The sequence below is a fragment of the Schistocerca cancellata genome, chromosome 1, assembly GCF_023864275.1.
Source record: "Schistocerca cancellata isolate TAMUIC-IGC-003103 chromosome 1, iqSchCanc2.1, whole genome shotgun sequence".
Taxonomy (NCBI): domain Eukaryota; kingdom Metazoa; phylum Arthropoda; class Insecta; order Orthoptera; family Acrididae; genus Schistocerca; species Schistocerca cancellata.
Genome location: NC_064626.1, coordinates 167,731,338 through 167,751,828, shown reverse-complemented (window position 1 = coordinate 167,751,828; position 20,491 = coordinate 167,731,338).

Below are 20,491 nucleotides of genomic sequence, written 5' to 3'. Positions count from 1 at the left end.
AGTAATGTCTGAAATAAAGAGTCATTTTCCAGGTATTTACAGAAGGCTATGCCCATCGCGTGTATGGAGGGTGTGTGACGTAAACGGGGTAGCGGCGCAGCGATTCTACAGTTATTACGCGCACGCGAGAGCAAGGCAATTAGCGAGCGTTCTAGTGCGGACCGAACGTACTGTTATACGAGGTGCATTCAAGTACCAAGGCATCGGATTTTTTTTTCTAATTAACTACTCACCCGAAATCGATGAAACTGGCGTTACTTCTCGACGTAATAGCCCTGCAGACGTACACATTTTTCACAACGCTGACGCCATGATTCCATGGCAGCGGAGAAGGCTTCTTTAGGAGTCTGTTTTGACCACTGGAAAATCGCTGAGGCAATAGCAGCACGGCCACGGAGAGTGTATTTCACTGATGGAAAAAGCCAAAAGTCACTAGGAGCCAGGTCAGGTGAGTAGGGAGCATGAGGAATCACTTCAAAGTTGTTATCACTAAAAAACTGTTGCGTAACGTTAGCTCGATGTGCGGGTGCGTTGTCTTGGTGAAACAGCACACGCGCAGCCCTTCCTGGACGTTTTTGTTGCAGTGCAGGAAGGAATTTGTTCTTCAAAACATTTTCGTAGGATGCACCTGTTACCGTAGTGCCCTTTGGAACGCAATGGGTAAGGATTACGCCCTCGCTGTCCCAGAACATGGACACCATCATTTTTTCAGCACTGGCGGTTACCCAAAATTTTTTTGGTGGCGGTGAATCTGTGTGCTTCCATTGAGCTGACTGGCGCTTTGTTTCTGGATTGAAAAATGGCATCCACGTCTCATCCATTGTCACAACCGACGAAAAGAAAGTCCCATTCATGTTGTCGTTGCGCGTCAACATTGCTCGGCAACATGCCACACGGGCAGCCGTGTGGTCGTCCGTCAGCATTCGTGGCACCCACCTGGATGACACTTTTCGCATTTTCAGGTCGTCATGCAGGATTGTGTGCACAAAACCCACAGAAATGGCAACTCTGGAGGCGATCTGTTCAACAGTCTTTCGGCGATCCCCCAAAACAATTCTCTCCACTTTCTCGATCATGTCGTCAGACCAGCTTGTGCGAGCCCAAGGTTGTTTCGGTTTGTTGTCACACGATGTTCTGCCTTCATTAAACTGTTGCACCCACGAACGCACTTTCGACACATCCATAACTCCATCACCACATGTCTCCTTCAACTGTCGATAAATTTCAATTGGTTTCACACCACGCAAATTCAGAAAACGAATGATTGCACGCTGTTCAAGTAAGGAAAACGTCGCCATTTTAAGTATTTAAAACAGTTCTCATTCTCGCCACTGGTGGTAAAATTCCATCTGCCGTACGGTGTTGCCATCTCTGGGACGTATTGACAATGAACGCGGCCTCATTTTAAAACAATGCGCATATTTCTATCTCTTTCCAGTCCGGAGAAAAAAAATCGGAGGCCTTAGAACTTGAATGCACCTCGTATAGTCATGGCGGATTCCACTGTCGAGCAAACTTTGCCGTCAAAAGTGTAGTACTGCGTTCTCGATCGCACTAGGACATGTGGCGAACGGCTGTGTGAGGTCGGTATCTGGAGGTTCGGACTTGCTCAGGGAACGGTCGACCATTGTGTGATTCAGATCCGAGGCAGACAATTTTGGTGGGAAATGTGCGGAGGCGACGAATAGACGTGGTGAGCGGACAAGGGGCCACTGTGACTTGAAACTCGACAAGTTCCAGCGTGTCCAGCGAGAACATGTTTACGACGTGGGAGCGATCGCTGGGCTCGCCCCCCGTGTTAGTGGCCTCCCGCCTCATGTGAGAGGCGTAGGCAGTGTCTCCGCACGCTGGCCAGGGGGTGGCAAGGATTTGAACTAATTCAGTTGGAGCGCGGACGTCGTGGTGAGTGCACTGCGATATTAAAGAAATGTGTGCTGACTGTGTTGGAGAACAAGTGATGACCGTACAGCTTGAAATAAAGTCTTCAGCCCCTTCCCCCCTGCAAAATCAAAGGACGTGAATTACGATACTATAAGTGCAGTTTATTATTTGACGCGATTATGATAGGCTACCAGTGAAAAAAGATAAGTGACGGAGAAAGCTCGTAGATGTGATCAATTATGGTGTTGGGATTTGAACTTGTGATAGATTTTTTTGTGGATGTAAGGTAAATGGCTTTCGCGCCGAGAAAATCGGACATCTTGACTAAATTATAAAAGATAATAATAAATAGAAGTACAGTTTTCGAGAGAATATCGTGTTGGAATTTGAATCTGGGGCAATTTTCTAGTGGAGGTAGGCCTATAATAATAAATGATAATGAATGATAATAAATGACAATGAATGATAATGAATGTTAATAAATAATAATGAATAATAGACAAAAGTAAGGTTTTGCAGCCATTATCATGTTGGAATTAGAATTTGGAGGGAATTTTCTACTGGAGGCAGGTCAATAATAATAAATAGTAATAAATGATAATAAATAATAATAAATGACAATAAATGATTATTAATGATAATGAATGATAATAAATCACAATGAATGATAATGAATGATAATGAATGTTAGTAAATAATAATGAATAATAAACATAAGTAAGGTTTTTCAGCCATTATCATGTTGGAATTTGAATTTGGAGCGAATTTTCTAGTGGAGATAGGTCAATAATAATAACTAATAATAAATGATAATAAATAATAATAAATGATAATAAATGATAATGAATGATAATGAATGTTAATGAATGATAATCAATAATAATAAAGACAAGTACGGTCTTTGCATAGATTATCCTGTTGGAATTCAAACTTCCCGCCATTTTTTTTTTCTGGAGGCTTAGGTTAGTGGACATAGCACAATTGGGCTACTTTCCCGCCAAAATTCAAAACTGCCGCCATTTTTTCTTGAGGTTCGGTTAGTGGACGTAGCACAATTGACCTATTTTCCCGCCAAAAGCCGCCATCTTGGATGACGTCATCGCTACCATCTTGAATAAATTTGGCAACAATGGAAAGCGGGGTGGCACCACCCTTTTCCCCGTACTTACGTCACCTTAAAAATTAGTGTTTGGATACATATCAAGGTGAGCGGGATGTAAGTGATAAGGGATGTAGACTGCACGACTCCCTCCCTGACATAAGGGAGCAGTTGAGAATGAGACATAATAATCCCAGCCGCGGTATGGTACATTTCTTAACCGGACACGGACCTTATCTCACGCACTTAAACCGCGTGAGTCTGAGGCAGACACCTACATGCACATGGGGAAGAAAGTTCCCCAGAACACACTGTCTTTTTCTGCGGGCAATACGCGAACAATAGACATACACTACACTTAGACTACACAGATACAGACACAGATATATACACAGCAATAAGAGACGAAGAGCAATGGGCACAATTAAACGCACTGACAAACAGTATTTCAAAAACAACACATGAAGAGTACATGTGGACATGACATTACAGACATGCCTATGTCGGCCGAAGTGGCCGTGCGGTTAAAGGCGCTGCAGTCTGAAACCGCAAGACCGCTACGGTCGCAGGTTCGAATCCTGCCTTGGGCATGGATGTTTGTGATGTCCTTAGGTTAGTTAGGTTGAACTAGTTCTGAGTTCTAGGGGACTACTGACCTCAGCAGTTGAGTCCCATAGTGCTCAGAGCCATTTGAACAATTTTGAGCCAGACATGCCTATGTGCAGCGTAACAACAAACTCCAGAGGATGGACAGCGATACCCACAGTGTCAGCGAAAATACTGACAACGATGAGGAACAGGAGGAGGAAGCAGAGATGTGACAGTAAATAAGCAAAAGTGCTGGCGATCTAGCCAAGAAAACACCAAATGCTGTGGATGGGCACCTAAAGTAGTTAATACATAGGATTAGTAATAAATAGGATAAGCAAAATTATTTCACTACTAATAACCATTTGTGTGTGTGTGTGTGTGTGTGTGTGTGTGTGTGTGCGTGACTGGCGGTCAACGGCTCGAAGAAACCAATCCCAGGTATTCATCGTCAGTCACATTCGTGATGGTACCAACAAATCTCTCCTCTATCCTATCTTCTTTTCATATTTTTCTTAAAAAACAACAGAATTTTATTTGTATTTCAATCTAAAATTACAGTTATTTTGAAAAGTATCATTCTTTGTAAATGTTGTAGATAAAACGAAAGAAAAGAAAACTGTAAAAAGATGAAAAACGAAAATTGTAAGATGTACGACCTGTTTTGAACATCAGGTAACAGGTCTATAATTTGGCAATAAATAAATAAATAAATTCTCTACTACCAACCATACTTCATCGCTCGGTTTCATATTGCTTTGAAACGTACAAGATAGCTAGACCTTTGGGCTCGCTATCTTTCTTCTTTGACAATTAAGTAATTTAATAATCCTTATAATCCTCTCAGTTACGTAGCGTCCCACCAGGGTAATTAAATAAATGCATAACATGTAATGACATTTTGTTTGCCGACGGGGTGAAGTGATACTTAGAATTGTGGCTCTTTTTGTATCGGCGAGTACGCCAGGGAAATGCATCCACAGAGCCGTGCCACAGGACCCACGGCCGAAGGATAAAGTGGCCGTTCTGGGAAGGCACATGCAGGCTCACCCCGGACTGTTACATAAGCGACGGCCACACTGGATTGTGGGCGAGGCGGCGTCCATCGCCTTTTCATATTTTCTGGCTTCTAGGTGGTCAGGTGAGATACCGGTACGCCGCAGGGCATTGCTTGGCGCCTTTCGTTATGCTACAGCAAGTAACAACTGGCTCAGGAGGTGATGCCCCTTTACGAGAACTCGATGTCGCTTCCGACAATCGAGCGTCTACTTAAACTGCCGCTCTGTGGAGAAGAGCGTAGTCTGCCGCAGGGGAAAAATTCTGGTACATTATTCTGGCGCCAGTGTTGCGTTGGAGCCAAAAGCACACGCCACAACGTTTCTAACGCCGGACGATCTTCACGCGCGGGATACGTCGCAGCAAAATCAGACGACCACCGTCGAGTCAAAACTTGTTGTGCACATAGATTTTCAAGGCAGTAGGAGAACATTTTATGCCCAAACTAGTAGAGAGTTTTGCCGCGGTGTTATAATTACACTACTGGCGTGAATTGCAGGAGCCGCTTAACAATTGGAGATGAAAATTTTTGGCGATACTCCTCGTGAAGCGATGGCGTTTAGAAGCGAAGGAAGTGAATATTTTTCGTGGCATTCGAAGTAAGTCCCCTGGAGAGCACATTTTTGGTTTTTCGGCGGGCGACTACCGTGATTCTCCACTCAATTTAGCGCAACGGTGCCCTGATTGGGGTCTTGTCAGTTGCGCACCTTCGAGCAGACTGCACATCACTCGTTGAACAGAACACCGGTCAGCATATCTACAGTTCTTTACCTTTAGTTAGAGGAGCGTAGTCTTCACTGTAGTGAGTCCGTCTGGCCGGCAGTACTTGTATTTCAACCACTGTATGTAGTCTTGAAGGTCCAGAAAACAGACTCACGATCTCAATATCTATTGGTCGCATAAAGCTTCTTGGGATTATTTTGTAGGGGGCGTCATGTTAACTTGACCACCATATTCCAGTTTAATAACTTCGTCAACCGTCGGTTCTTTCGTGATCATGAATTTTGTTTCGTGATAGTTTTTCATTTTAGACCAATAATTTCTTTCTGTGTATTTCTATGTATAATAAAAAACTGCCCCTGGTAGCTGAGTGTTCAGTGCGATAGAGTGTCATGCTTAACGGCCCGGGTTCGATTCCCGGCTGGGTCGGAGATTTTCTCCGCTCAGGGACTGGGTGCTGTGTTGTGCTTATTATCATCATTTCATCCCCATCGACACGCGAGTCGCCAAAGTGGCGTCAACTCGAAAGACTTGCACCAGGCGACCTGTCTACCCGACGGGAGGCTTTAGACATACGGCGGTTCTAGGCGCTACAGTCTGGAGCCGAGCGACCGCTTCTGTCGCAGGTTCGAATCCTGCCTCAGGCATGGATGTGTGTGATGTCCTTAGGTTAGTTAGGTTTAATTAGTTCTAAGTTCTAGGCGACTGATGACCTCAGAAGTCGCATAGTGCTCAGAGCCATTTGAACCATACGGCGTTTCCATTTCCATAACAAACTAAGCCTGGGGAAAACAATATTTAATCTCAGTAAGATTTCTTCTGGTTATTTATGAGTTTATTAATTTTATTTTGAGTTCAAAATACGTTAGGAGGGCAGGATTATTATACTAAAATACCCAGCTTTAGGGGCACTAGTGGGGTCGACAGCTTGATTATTAGCGTTGTTTAGTCCATTGTGCGAATATTATCAGAGGTGGGCCTTAAGGATGATTCTGACGTGGGCAGGATATTTCGGGTCAGACATTCCAGCAATGTTAACTTTTCTCTACCTCTTACGATTTGCCAGCCGCCGTGGACATTTCGTAAAGCTAGGACTATATATTTAATCAACGTCTCTGTGTCAAGTATCTCAGCACTAATGCCGATTTCGACTATTACGGGATTGTTTTCCGTATTCATTCACATAAATTTAAATTTTTCTACATGTAGAGCAAGCTGCCATTCATCATACCAAATAGCAAACTCTCTAAATCATCCAGAATCCTTCTACATCATATACCACAGCGTATATTACAGCGTCATCAGCAAACAGCCGCTGTTTGCTGATCAAGCCGGCCGGAGTAGCCGAGCGGTTCTAGGCGCTACAGTCTCGAACCGCGGGACCGCTACGGTCGCAGGTTCGAATCCGGCCTCGGGCATGGATGTGTGTGATGTCCTTAGGTTAGTTAGGTTTAAGTAGTTCTAGGGGACTGGTGACCCCAGACGTTAAGTCCCATAGTGCTCAGAGCCATTTGAACCATTTTGCTGATCATACTCGTCAAATCGTTTATATACAGGGTGTTACAAAAAGGTACTGCCAAACTTTCAGGAAACATTCCTCACACACAAATAAAGAAAAGATTTTATGTGGACATGTGTCCGGAAACGCTTAATTTCCATGTTAGAGCTCATTTTAGTTTCGTCAGTATGTACTGTACTTCCACGAATCACCGCCAGTTGGCCCAATTGAAGGAAGGTAATGTTGACTTCGATGCTTGTGTTGACATGCGACTCATTGCTCTACAGTACTAGCACTGTTGGTGATGCCTTGGCCCCCACGTTCTTCCACCTACGTTCAATGGAGCACGTTATCATGATCTCATACGGGATACTCTACCTGTGCTGCTAGAACATGTGCCTTTACAAGTACCACACAACATGTGGTTCATGCACGATGGAGCTGCTGCACATTTCAGTCGAAGCGTTCGTACGCTTCTCAACAACAGATTCAGTGACCGATGGATTGGTAGAGGCGGACCAGGTCCAAGGCCTCCACGCTCTCCTGACCTCAACCCTCTTGACTTTCATTTATGGGGGCATTTGAAAGCTCTTGTCTACGCAATCCCGGTACCAAATGTAGAGACTCTTCGTGCTCGTATTGTGGACGGCTGTGATACAAAACGCCATTCTCCAGGGCTGCATCAGCGCATCAGGGATTCCATGCGACGGAGAGTGGATGGATGTATCCTCGCTAACGGAGGGCATTTTGAACATTTCCTGTAACAAAGTGTTTGAAGTCACGCTGGTACGTTCTGTTGCTGTGTGTTTCCATTCCATGATTAATGTGATTTGAAGAGAAGTAATAAAATGAGCTCTAACATGGAAAGTAAGCGTTTCCGGACACATGTCCACATAACATATTTTCTTTCTTTGTGTGTGAGGAATGTTTCCTGAAAGTTTGGCCGTACCTTTTTGTAAAACCCTGTATATAGAAGAGAAGAGCGGACCTATCACAGCTGCCTTTGGCACTGTTGGCGGTATCCTTGTCTCTGACGAATATACGCTGTCAAAGACAACATAATGGATGCTACTAATTAAGAAGTGTTGGAGCGTCTCAGATATACGGTGAACTGTTCAGTATACTGAGACCTCCGATAACAGTACGCAGTGGGACACTGTACCCAACACTTTCCGGACATTAGAACTTCAATATTCTAGAATTGTGGAGCATACTGATTTCAAGGATACTGATCTATAATTCAGCCAGCTCGTTTCTTTACTCCTGGTTATATACATGAGGCACCTGTGCTTTTTTTTTCTAGTTGCTTGGGACTTAACGCTGGGAGTAAGTTTCACCATAAATGGAAGCTACTGTAAGTCATAGGCCAGAACGTAGAGTACTCTCTACAAAGCCGAAATCGTGTTCTGTCATAACCAGACGACTTATTTGGTCTTCCAATCTTATTATTTCTTCTCGATCTCAGTAAATATTGTACATTACTCATTTCCCCTGGACGTATAACTACAGGATTATTCAAAAATACCTCCATAGTTTCAAAATATGACTGCACGAAAACCACAAGACATCTAAAACATAAGCAGATGTCAGTGGGTACTGCGTCTCTCTCAGTTTTTAACTACCATTACATGTGCTGACTATTTGTGATTTTCAGAATGCCAATATTTGGGTAAAACGTAAATGTCGTGTGACTAGGACCTCCCGTAGTGTAGACCGCTAGCCAGATGCAACTCTTTCGATTTGAGGTCACTTCGGCGACTTGCGCGTCGATGAGGATGAGTATGATGAAGATTAGGACAACACAACACCAAGTCCCTGAGCGGAGAAAATCTCCGACCCAGCCGGGAATCAAAACTGGGCCCTCTGGATTGACATTCTACCGGAAGCTGACAATATGTGGGCGCGGTTCATTGATATGGCTGATAGGAAGTGCCCGGGAAGGCACGACAGCGTGCCACTTTCGAAATGTGTCGCTTGGGTTGCCTATACGCAGGCGAAATCTAATTCAGAGCTACAGTATGGAGCGGATGATTTGTCGACATGTTCTGACGTGTTCGGTCCCGCAATGCAATCACGTCACAGCATGTATTACGAATCGTAACTTAGACACTATGTTCACCGATACGTGTCATGATCCTGCATGTTTGCTAGTTTTCACGTAATCGACTTCTGTCACCACAAGTGTCAGTCGCGATAGCTGAGTAGTGCCGGCACGGCAGCTCAGCGTGTTCGGTCAGAGGGCTACGTGCCCTCTGTAACAAAAAAACTGAGTTAATCGATCAACAACGAACATAAACGGATGTCACACGCGACATCCGCCCCGAGCAGATGCAACGAACGCAAGTGAACAAAATGAGATTTAAAAAAAAAAGAGATGGTCAGCGCTACAGAATGTCAATCATCAGGGCCCGGGTTCGATTCCCGGCTGTGTCGGAGATTTTCTCCGTTCAGGGACTGGGTGATGTGTCAACCTCCACTACACTAATAACTTCTGATCTGAAGCTTAAAGTTAGGCACCTCTTCAAGGGACCTACGCCCCCTGGTAAGAGGCGGCGCACGTCCTGGATGGAAGGATCTTAATTGTGGTTCCTCTCTTTTGAGCCCAACCTGACGGATACCTATGGTAGATCGGGGAAAACCACCATTCAGGTCGTGTTGTTGGCGGGGCCGGGAGGTGCTTGCGCCTGATGTACTCTACTAGGAGCCTTGTAGGCTCAACACAAACCGTTAGCGTCATTACCTTATTACTTTTACCACAAGTACCCTTTCATTAGCAACTCTGAGCCAAGCACAAAATCAGTTACCTCTCTATTGGATATCGTAAATAGTTTATCAGGCTGGACATGGAGGTCTTAATCTTAGTTTTTAGCTTTAACGTACTCTAATCTCTTCTAGTTAAGTTAGTTTTTAGGATGGTAGATGTTAAAGGCATGGTGAGCGACGGCCAGCGTCTTAAGGGTCATTCCAAGACCCGGGCCGCCGCCCACAACCAGGTGACGGGCAATATCATACCTATCCCTTCTCTATTCAGTTCTCTCCCTTTCTTCTTTCTAAATATCTAATTTCGTTTTGTTTATTAATATCTTACTTGATTTTGTATTAGTTATAAGTTTTTCTAATGCTGCACACAAAAAAAGAAATCAAATGGATCTAAACAAATAGAGCCCGCCTCCACGTGGCGGGACACGGGCAACGGTGTTTGTGGGGAAGGGAGCCGGGGTGGTGTTACTTTCAGTCACTCCGGACCCCGGACTCAGTCACAGCTGCTAAGTGGCAACATACGACCCACCATAAGAAATTAGACGGTGGGTCATAAAATATAAGCAGCTAGTGGAAAAAAAGTGTCCTAAGCATCATCATTTCATCCCCATCGACTCGCAAGTCGCCGAAGTGGCGTCAGATCGAAAGACTTGCACCCGGCGAACGGTCTACCCGACGGGAGGCCCTAGTCACACGACATTTATTATTTATTACCAGACAAGTGTCCGCCCCGATAGCTGAGTGGTGCCGGCACGGTAGCTCAGCTTGTTCGTTCAGAAGGCTGCGTGCTCTCTGTAATAATAAAGAAAAAACTCTCAAGGAATCAACGATCAACTTGAGTGGATTTCTTGTGGCGTCCGCCCAGACCAAACGCAACGAACTATATGGGTAAAATGAGTTTAAAAAAAAAGTGGCGAGCGTGGCGGATTGCCGTCCAAAGGGGCCGGGTTCGATTTCCAGCTGGGTCGGGCATTTTCTCCGCTCAGGGACTGGGTGTTGTGTTGTCTTCCTCATCAGTTCATCCCCATCCAGCGCGCAGGTCGCCCAATGTGGCGTCGAATGTAATAAGACCTTCACCAAGCCGGCCGGACCTGCCGTGCAGGGGGCCTCCCGGCCAATGACGCCAAACGCTCATTTCCATTACCACACAAGTAATTTTCTGAAGATTTCAAGCGTTTAGCACAGTTTTACGTAGCGGAACGCTTTTTCTACTTCCGTAGACCCTATCAAAGTGTGATTATTTTTTTGTGCCTGCCATCTCACCACCACTGCCTTTCGCTAAGCCAAACTGACCGTCAGCAAACGGATCCCTAATTTTCATTCTGCACCAAACAGTCAGCGTATACCGACCGGCAGGTACCGCCGCACAGGAACAGCGAGGGCGGCAAGCGGCGGGCCGCGGCGTGATATACAGCGCAGCGGATAGGCGGCGCGGCGCGGCGCCGCAGCTGCGCGGCTGGGCCGGGCTGGGCTGGCGGTGTCGGCCGCAGTAAGTCCCGCCGCAGCCGGCGCGCCCTGTTGCGGCCGGCCGGGCATTACGGCCCGTAATTAGCCAAGTTACCTGCGGCCAAGTTGGCTCAAGTCGCGCCAGTGCGCCGGCCCGCCTGTCGATAGCCGTTCCCCCCGGTTTTAGCCGCCAGCCGCCCTGGCGACCAGCCGCGTAAATAACACCGGCCGCCTCCCCACGGCCACCTGCCCGCCGCTCCGCGCCCACCCTGCACCACGGCACATAAACGGTCGCAAGGCCCGTCGTCGGCACAACATGTTTACGCTTCGCGTCAACTGCAGCTGTACAACAGGGTTTCTATTTGCACAAGTCCTGCAGCTGCTGGAGAGTAATCCACACATATTTTAAAAATAGATGTACGTGTATGTACGTATGTTCCCCGTCTCCTCCAAAACCACTGGATCCATTTCAACCCAACTTGATACACATATCACCTACTGACTCGAAAGAATCGTAGAAGAGCTAAGAACTACCTATCTCTGGTTCAAATGGCTCTGAGCACTATGGGACTTAAATTCGAAGGTCATCAGTCCCCTAGAACTTAAAACTACTTAAACCTAACTAACCTAAGGACTTGATTGGCGACTCCATGGAGTGTTCTGTGCACCACGACCAAATAGTGGATAGAATTGGAAGGAGAATCAGCATTGGTCGTATTTTTTTGTCTTATTATCCGCAAAATCGATTTTCGCTCACTTCATCCTCAGTGCAGTAATATACAATTAAAATTCCTAGGTACTGGTATCGACAAGCTTAGAGCGATCACATAACCTAAGGACATTACATACATCCATGCCCGAGGCAGGATTCGAACCTGCGACCGCAGCGGTCATGCGGTTCCAGACTGTAGCGCCCAGAACAGCTTGACCACCCCGGCCGGCTACCTATCTATCAAATGAACGGGTGAAGGGGGGGGGGGGTGAGATGAAAAACCATTGGAGCCCACGGCGCGCGAATATCCATATTCATACTTATATGGATATGGTGTCTGTTCTTTCGGACATCTAAGTATATAGTTTTGGCAATACCGACCATGACCTTCTTTTTCTGTGCGGATGCACACATATTCCCCCAACTCTTACGGGACTTAGTAAGAATGTCTTCCACGAGTAATGAGTGTGTTGCGGTGGGACACTACGAATGTACTGTGTGGACATCCTAGGTGAGAATATGGGTCTCGCGGGGAGCGTGCAGTTACACTATCCTCTGTGCCCTCGGTGGCTCAGATGGATAGAACGTCTGCAATGTAAGCAGTAGATGCCGGGTTCTAGTCCCGGTTGGGGCACATATTTTCACCTGTCCCCGTTGATATATGGCAACGCCCGTCAGCAGCTGAAGGTATTAATATAATACTAATTTATCCATACTTCAGTCATCCAGTATTTCAGAATGGGAGCACATTGAGACTTGTAACAAACTTTACAAATACATTCAAATTTTTACGAGGCTTTATCTCCCTGACGACCTCCTCATAGTGATGGAAGGAAAAAAGTTTATCGATTACTACAATCTCACTCTCCGTGCAGTAAAACTGCAGAATGAAGCACGACGTTTTAATTTATTACTTATTTGATACTAACTATTCGCGACAGATTTCGCAGGCACTATCCACATATACCAGTTTACCGCTGTGCAGAACGTAGTTCAGGACATGCGACGTCATAAACAATGAACATCGTGAATGTGAAACTGCAACTGCTACGGTCGCAGGTTCGAAACCTGCCTTGGGCATGGATGTGTTTGATGTCCTTAAGTTAGTTAGGTTTAAGTAGTTCTAAGTTTTAAGGGAATGATGACCTCATATGTTAAGTCCCATAGTTCTTAAAGCCAATTTGAAACTGCAAGCCGAATTCCGCTAGAGATACCGGTGAGATATCTACAAATGCGTCTGGAATATGGTAAATATGTGTGAAATATGGTTGACATTTGCATAAGCAGGCGAAGCCACGGGTATAAAACTCATTCTAAACTAAGAATTTTTAGCAATTAATGTTGACTGTGCCTTACCCTGGCATGTTATAGTAATTTTATGGTTCTGAAGAAGGCTAGATTAGTTTAGCCGAAACCTGGTAAAGACCAGAAATTTGCTCAACTGAGGCTGATTCTTCAAAATATTCTATAGTGGTGAAACAAATTCGACCAAATTTGGTACATATATTATTTACGATCTGGAAAGAAATACTGTAGGGGTAAGAAGCACCAGCTGCCTAATGGGGTGACAACTTGAAAGGAGAAGGAGGAAGAGAAAACTAACAGACAGCGAAGGGGAAGGAAGAGACGGCAGAGAGAGAGAGAAAGAGAAGATGGACAGTTATAGGAGAAGAGGAAATGGACAAACAAAAGAGGAGGAGATGGACACAGAGGGGAGAGGGAGAGACAATAAAGACAGTAAGACAGATGAGGGAGGAGGAGATGAGCAGAGAGGGGATGAAGGAGCAGATTGACAGAGAGAGGGAGAAGGAGGAGATGGACTAAATAGAAGACTGGAATAAATACATACCTGGGCAATGCTGAGTGCTCACCTAGTATAAAATGCACTGCTGGCCATTAAAATTATAAGGACAGTAAACACAGCAGATAAGGAAATTTTAATTATAGTAGAAATAAAACACGATTACATTTGTAGGTGGTTTTGTTTTAAGTGTCTGCAGGATGTGACACTTACTACATAGAGCTAGTACCTCTGACACCAGCAACGATTCGAACCACAGTTGACCATCGAGTCGAAGTCATTTTGGGTGACTTTTACTAGTGTTTCAATCCATGCTGCTTCAACTACTCTGAGCTGAGTACTCAGCACTGTCCAGCTATGTATTTATTCCATTCTTCTATTAGCATCCCGTCATGCTTGATGTTTCCCCCGTCGGTGATGTTATCTTTAGCAGCGTAATTGTCCTAGTCTTGGAGCCAGAACCGTGCTTCAATGGTTTGGGAAACATAATGAACTTACTTTGATGTCACGGTGACCAAATTCACCTGATGTAAATTCTATGGAACCCAATAGCTATACCCGGCTAAATTCGTTTCGCTTTTTTTTCTTTATTGTGATTTTAAAACCCGTAGAACAGGTAGGCTGGCAGCAGCACAATACGCCGTTCTTCAGCCAAAGATAGTACAATGATAAAAACAGAGAAGATACATGACTTGGAACAAAACGGCGGGAAAAAACAGTAGACACATGAACAGAAAAAAACATGAAGCCGTTCACACTCGATGACAATCCACACTACAAACTGTTGACACGAAGCACAAACACTGAAGATGACGATGGCACTAGTGAACGATGGAGTGTGAGGGTGAACACTGAACACTAAACACGACGTCACACACGAGACACTGATGGCGATGATCTCCGGCGCGCGAATGTCCACTTAGCGTGTGCGAGTCCAGGGACCTGCCAAGAGGGGAATAAGGGTGAGGTGGGGGAAAGGGGAGAACAAAGATGCCAATGGGTGAGGAGATGGGGGGAGGAGGAGAGAGACAGGGGAGGGGAAGCCGGGGGAGGAGTGGGGAGAAATGGAGGAGGGAGGGAAGACGGAGAGAAGGGAGGGAGGGTGCCCAGAGGAGCAAACACAGGAGGAGGGTGGGAGGATCAAAGTTGGTAGGAGGGGAAGATGGAGGGGAGGAGGACATCATCAGGGAGAGGGAGCTGGCGGAAGCCACCTTGGGAGAGGGTAAGGAGGGTGGCGAGATGGAGACCGGGTGGGACGTGGGAATACAGGCGCGGCAGCGGGCGGGGGTGGGAGAGGATGGGGGAGACTAACGGGTGAGGAGGATCAAGTTTGCGGGAGGTGTACAGGATCTGTATCCTTTCAAGGAAAAGGAGGAGGTGGGTAAAAGGGGATGAGATCGTACAGGATCCGCGCGGAGGAGGGGAGACGGATGTGATAGGTGAGGTGGAGAGCGTGGCGTTCAAGGATTTGGAGGGATTTATAAAAGGTAGGGGGGGGGGGGCGGAGATCCAAGCCGGATGGACGTAACAAAGGATAGGGCGGATGAGGGATTTATAGGTGTGGAGGATGGTGGAGGGGTCCAGACCCCACGTACAGCCGGAAAGGAGCTTGAGGAGCCTTGGCTTGGATTGTCTGGAGATGGGCGAGGGTGACGCCAAGGTACTTAAGGGTGGGAGTGAGGGCGATAGGACGGCCATAGATGGTGAGATAGAAATCAAGGAGGCGGAAGGAAGGGGTGGTTTTGCCTACAATGATCGCCTGGGTTTTGGAGGGATTGACCTTGAGCAACCACTGGTTGCACCAAGCAGTGAACCGGTCAAGATGGGACTGGAGACGGTGTTGGGACCGCTGTATGGTGGGGGCAAAGGCAAGAAAGGTGGTGTCATCGGCAAACTGGAGAAGGTGGACGGGGGGTGACGGCGGCGGCATGTCCGCCGTGTACAAAAGGTACAGAAGGGGGGAGAGGACGGAGCCTTGGGGCACACCGGCGGAGGGGAAAAAGGTGTAGAAACCTGTGTTATAGATGGTGACATAGGAAGGATGGCGGGAGAGAAAGGAGCCTATCAGACGGACGTATTCGTTTCGCCTCTGAAAATCTTTGTATGTTATAGCTGGCCCGGCAAACGTTTTGCTATATAAATTATCTCTATTGTATAAGAATAATGTTTACGTGTAACACAATGTATACGTGTAACACAATAGCCGTTGTTGGCGGGAGCTCGTGACACAAACAATAATAATGGCCGAAAAATATGTAGGGAGTGAGAAAATGCTTAGGGGGAAGTCCGGCAGTATCAGCCACTATTAGTTCTAGCGTTTCTGCTGTAGATGGCGCGGATTTAACAACTGAGCCGATACACGGCTCGCCGATTAGCATACAAACATCCATGCCCGAGGCAGGATTCGAACCTGCGACCGGAACGGTCTTGCGGTTCCAGACTGCAGCGCCTTTAACCGCACGGCCACTTCGGCCGGCCAAAGAGGGATATATATATATATATATATATATATATATATATATATATATATATATATATATATATATATATATATATATATATATATATATGACCTAGTAGATAGTGTCCGAAGTTCCATGCGGCTTTTCGCGGATGATGCTGTAATATACAGAGAATTTGCAGCATTAGAAAATTGTAGCGAAATGCAGGAAGATCTGCAGCGGATAGGCACTTGGTGCAGGGAGTGGCAACTGACCCTTAACATAGACAAATGTAATGTATTGCGAATACATAGAAAGAAGGATCCTTTATTGTATGATTATATGATAGCAGAACAAACACTGGTAGCAGTTACTTCTGTAAAATATCTGGGAGTATACGTGCGGAACGATTTGAAGTGGAATGATCATATAAAATTAATTGTTGGTAAGGCGGGTACCAGGTTGAGATTCATTGGGAGAGTCCTTAGAAAATGTAGTCCATCAACAAAGGAAGTGGCTTACAAAACACTCGTTCGACCTATACTTGAGTATTGCTCATCAGTGTGGGATCCGTACCAGATCGGGTTGACGGAGGAGATAGAGAAGATCCAAAGAAGAGCGGCGCGTTTCGTCACAGGGTTATTTGGTAACCGTGATAGGGTTACGGAGATGTTTAACAAACTCAAGTGGCAGACTCTGCAAGAGAGGCGCTCTGCATCGCGGTGTAGCTTGCTCGCCAGGTTTCGAGAGGGTGCGTTTATGGATGAGGTATCGAATATATTGCTTCCCCCTACTTATACCTCCAGAGGAGATCACGAATGTAAAATTAGAGAGATTAGAGCGCGCACGGAGGCTTTCAGACAGTCGTTCTTCCCGCGAACCATACGCGACTGGAACAGGAAAGAGAGGTAATGACAGTGGCACGTAAAGTGCCCTCCGCCACACACCATTGGGTGGCTTGCGGAGTATAAATGTAGATGTAGATGTAGATATTCGAGTTGTTTCTTTTGGTACGTCTTCTTCAATTACCTATCTGTCGAATAGTGATACCTGGCGGGGATAACTGAACAAGTGATAATTGATCAGTTATCGACCGGGGTTGAAAATTATTAAATTACTAAAATCACTATTAAAAATGTTGGTGGTAGAAGGGGGAAAATTTAGGATTGTGTATATTTTTTAATGCAACCTTGTAAAAAGTAAAAATAAAAATTTCTGTACAAAAAATAAGAAATAAGCAAGCTGCGGGCCTATAGGGTATCGTCTCAGTTGTGCGACTGAATTCGTGATTTCCTATCAGGAAGGTCGCAGTTCGAAGTAATAGACGGCAAATCATCGAGTAAAACTGAAGTGATATCAGGTGTTCCCCAGGGAAGCTTCCTGGGACGTCTGCTGTTCCTGATCTATATAAATGACCTGGGTGACATTCTGAGCAGTTCTCTTACGTGATCGCAGATAATGCTGTAATTTACCGTCTAGTAAGGTCATCCGAAGACCAGTATCAGTTGCAAAGCGTTTTAGAAAAGATTGCTGTATGGTAAGGCAGGTGGCAGTTGACGCTAAATAACGAAAAGTGTAAGGTGATCCACATGAGTTCCAAAAGAAATCCGTTGGAATTCGATTACTCGATAAAAAGTACAATTATCAAAGCTGTCAATTCAACTAAGTACCTGGGTGTAAAAATTACGAACAACTTCAATTGGATAATATTGTGGGGAAGGCGAGCCAAAGGTTGCGTTTCATTGGCAGGACACTTAGAAGATGCAACAAGTCCACTAAAGAGACAGCTTACACTACACTCGTTCGTCCTCTGTTAGAATATTGCTGCGCGCTGTGGGATCCTTACCAGGTGGGATTGACGGAGGACATCGAAAGGGTGCAAAAAAGGGCAGCTCGTTTTGTATTATCACATAATAGGGGAGAGAGTCTGGCAGATATGATACGCGAGTTGGGATGGAAGTCATTAAAGCAAAGACGTTTTTCGTCGCGGCGAGATCTATTTACGAAATTTCAGTCAACAACTTTCTCTTCCGAATGCGAAAATATTTTGTTGAGCCCAACCTACATAGGTAGGAATGATCATCAAAATAAAATAAGAGAAATCAGAGCTGGAACAGAAAGATTTAGGTGTTAGTTTTTCCCGCGCGCTGTTCGGGAGTGGAATCGTAGGGAGATAGTATGATTGTGGTTCGATGAATCCTCTGCCAAGCACTTAAATGTGAATCGCAGAGCAATAATGTAGATGTAGATGTAGATGGGGTGGACCATCCTTATCACTTAGGGGTATGAAAAATTACGACCGACTCATAGACCTACTGAATATACATGTAAAATTTCATCAGAATCGATCTTGCGGTTTCGGAGGAGTATGGCAAGTAACACTGTGACACGAGAATTTTATGTATAAGTATGTGGGTCGATATCGGGCGCCACCATCGCATACGTTAATCAACGGCCCGTTGTTTACGCGATTTACAAGGTCTGTGCGTAGACATCCAATTCCACATACCTACAAAAACCTACCAACAACATGTCAGGTCCTTGATACGAAGAATCAGTGTTGCATTTCGTTCCAAAGACGGAAAACAAGCTATTAAGCAGGTGGGGTTAAAGTTTTGGCTCATCAGTGTATATGCCTGTGTTCATCAACCGTAATGCTTGACCATAATAGTGTTGCTGAAACGAGCTCATTTCCTAATAAATGGTACGTGACTTTGCTACGTAAACCTGCACGGAAGACCAAACAACGTGGTTCAAATGGTTCAAATGGATCTAAGCACTATGGGACTTAACATCTGAGGTCATCAGTCCCCGACACTTAGAACTACTAAAACATAACTAACCCAAGGACATCTGACACATCCATGCCCAAGGCAGAATTCGAACCTGCGACCGTAGCGGCGTCGTGGTTCCGGACTGATGCGCCTAGAACCGCTCGCCCGCAGCTGCCGGCTCAAACAACGTGTTCCTCCTTTCAGGCACTAGTCGCGTAGTCTTCTAATATGCTATTCCACGTAGCCTTCCTGAACCCATCGATTCCACCTCAACGTGACAGTCGTAGCATCCCGACTAACCCACGCAACACTATCACTGAACAACAAACGGCAATAGCTATTGGTCACGATCTGCCCACTTCCGACAAGTACTAGTGGACATTTCTCCTACTTACATAAGGCGTAAATAGTGTCCTCACTACGAATCAAAATTCATATCTCATTGTGAAACTCGAATAATCTTTCCATGTACACTGACTGCACACGTAAATGATTCGCGTTGCATGGCTGTACTGAAATTCTTATGTTTTTCTTATCCAAGTATGTAATTAACTTCATTCCAGTTAGATGTTTACTGCATGCCGCCTTGATGCTTTCGCAGATTTAAGGCTCAGCCATGTATTTTTGGTGAACTTCTGTAAACGACGTAATATTCTTAAGAATGTTGCACCATAGTATGTAGAATGGCAGAAAATGAAAAACAAGCTCCCACTATTATATTAAGGTTCTTTGAGGCCTTTATTGTATTTTAAACCATGAGTGCACATAAGAATGATTACAGGAAAACTCCCCTGCTTAAAATGCCCTTCTTCATCTTTAAAAACTCTGATGAACGAAAACATTATGACCATCTGCTTAATAGCTTCTTTCTTCGTCTTTGGAATGAAATACATCACTGATTCTGTGTGTCAGGGAGCCAACACTCCGATAGTAGGTTTGTGGAGGTATGTGCCATTACACGTCTACGCACAGGTCATGTAATTTGCGTACGTGGTGATGACGCCCGTTAGTGACCCAGATGGGTTCAATAGGATTTAAGTCAGTTGGATTTGGTCGCCGAGACATCAACGTGAGCTCACAAAAATGCCCCTCAGACCACCGTAGCACGGTTATGGCTCCGAGACACGAATAATTATACCGCTGAAAGATGTCACCGTCGGGGAACACATCAAGCGTGAATGGGTGCTGGTGGTTCGCAGCTGTTCGCCTGTCTTCGATTACTACCACTGGTCCCATACAAGCGCAGGAGAATGTCTCCCAAAGCATAATACTGCTTCCGTCAGCCAGCGTCCCTGTCGCGCTGCGTAGTCCGAGCCGTAACTCGTCTCGATGACAGCATTTGTTCAAATGGTTCAAATGGCTCTGAGCACTAAGGGACTTAACATCTGTGGTCACCAGTCCCCTAGAACTTAGAACTACTTAAACCTAACTAACCTAAGGACATCACACACATCCATGCCCGAGGCAGGATTCGAACCTGCGACCGTAGCAGTCGCGCGGTTCCGGAATGAGCGCCTAGAACCGCTAGACCACCGCGGCCGGGGCCAGCATTTGTGAAGTCAACCCGAAGAGCCGACATGTTTCAGTTGATCGACGGTCGAATCCCGATCCGCGCCTGCTTCAACGGTAATTGACGACGTCGTTTATTCAGCACGTGAAAACGTGGAGGTGGTCTGCCGCGGAGCTCCATGTTTAACAACGTACGATGAACAGAG